This window comes from Cucurbita pepo, unplaced genomic scaffold (assembly GCF_002806865.2).
Source record: "Cucurbita pepo subsp. pepo cultivar mu-cu-16 unplaced genomic scaffold, ASM280686v2 Cp4.1_scaffold000434, whole genome shotgun sequence".
Classification (NCBI taxonomy): Eukaryota; Viridiplantae; Streptophyta; class Magnoliopsida; order Cucurbitales; family Cucurbitaceae; genus Cucurbita; species Cucurbita pepo.
The window spans coordinates 27,977-30,033 of record NW_019646665.1 but is presented as its reverse complement, the minus strand read 5'-3'; positions in this window follow the sequence as shown (position 1 = coordinate 30,033).

Here is a 2,057-nt window from a genome sequence, read left to right as displayed (position 1 = left end):
ACACCTTAACCTCATAACCTTAATTAATTAATTAATTAATTAATTGTTAAAATAGTTTGAATTTTCATCTTATCTCAAAATAAAATTACTAAATTGCAATAAAAAAATATAAGTTTAATAGTATTGCAACAAATTTATGTTTAAAATCCTTACAATTTTAAGAAATTTATCACCATTATAATCAAACATAATATTATTTTATATTTTGACATCTTATTCTCGAGTGTCCATTACTTTTAGACAGCCATCTCGACTGTAAATCAAACACCTCGTGTATCTAAAGCTACTTTTTTTATCTTCTCTTTTTCCAATATTCAAAGTTGAATTGAGTTACTACGCTAAAAGGTTCTTCGATTTTACATCACTCGTAATCAAATTGAAGTTTTTGTCTGATTTTTCCAAAAGAGGGTTTTTGATGGGTTACCCCAAAGTAGAAGGACTTCCAAGTAAACATATGGTCATCCTTTTTAATTTAATTTCCTTTTAAAATAAAGTGATTGTGACATGCTCATAAATCTTTTTTTTTTCTTTTTCATTTATAAATTTTAATTCTAAATTATCATAACTAATTTTGTAAATTTATGAAAAAAAAAAATACAATAAGAAAAAAAAATTTAAAAAAAAAAAAGTGTACATTTATGAAATTTTGATATAAAATACAATAAGAAATTTTGATAGTAGTTGTTTTAGTGTTTAGGAACGATTAAATATACAACTCAAATGACCCAATAATCTAAACGACTCGAACTATCTAATCTAAATTTTAAAAGTTGAGTTGACTTTTTTTTCTTTTCTGAGTCGGGTTTGGGTTTGGTTAGCGAGTTAGGGTTTTTGGTTCGGTTCAACTCGATCCGAAGTAAAATTTAACATATGTTATTTGTTAGGGTTTATTTCTTTAACTTTCACCTTCACCTAAGAGTGTTCAAATGACATAATATCTCGAATATTCCAAACTTTTGAATATTCAAATATGAAGTTCGATAAAATTTTAGTTATTAAGGTCAATAATTAAAAGTTTCTAAAATAAACAAACAATGTGGCGATTGATTGGATTGAATAATGAACTCTGTTTAATTGATTCGAATGACCAACTGAATTCAACTCTAACTCGTGTATACTCCTAACTCAAACTAAACAACAAAAATTTAAGTTTATTTGTTTATGTTTGGTATAAGAGATGTGGATATTGTTACCCGAAGGGGAGGGCGAGAAGGAAGGTAATAGCCGGAGCGAGATTCTGCATGGCCGAAACAAATGTTGCTGACGTCATTGCCAAACTCTGTACGTATAAGTTTTGACTCAACGTCCCTCTGTCCAAATAAATTGCACTTCTTATTCATTTCTGTTCCCGTACACATTCTAATAAAAATATTTGCATGTAAAACTAATTGTAACGAGTGTTTTTTATTAATTTAGCTTACGTACCCAAATAATCCACAAAGAAATCCATAGAAGAGTATGGAGCATGTCATCTTCGGCCGTTTATTCCTGTTAAAAATTTAAATTAGAATGGATACATAATGATACGAAAATCTCTCCTTATTTTAAAGGGAAAACTCAATGTAGACGAAAAGAAAAAACCTTTCGAGAAAGAAGGCAAGGGGAAGCATGAAAAGGGAAGCGAACACGAAACGAAAAGCGATCATGATCATCAAATTCATTCCATCGTTGACAGCCAATTTGTAGAGAACGTTGACTCCTGCGAACACCGACTGAACCAGAAGCATCAGAAGGGCGGGTTTGGCAGTGGCATGGAAGGTGCCATTGGTGCATATTGTGGTGCCTGATGATCCAACCCCTGACTCCATTATTATGGTATTATGTGCAAACCCCTGTTGTGTGGGAGAGTATTTATTGACCAAGAATGGAACCACAAACATTGAACACACCCCCAAAAAAATGTGTGATATCACTGCTTTTCCAATGGCTGACATGTAAAGTGTTCAAGCTGTGCCCATTTTCCCTGCCTTTCCTCCATGTTCAAGGCCTAAATAGATGTCACTTTCATACCACTAATAACTTAGTCCATTGTACTTAGGTTTGTAACGAGATTTCTC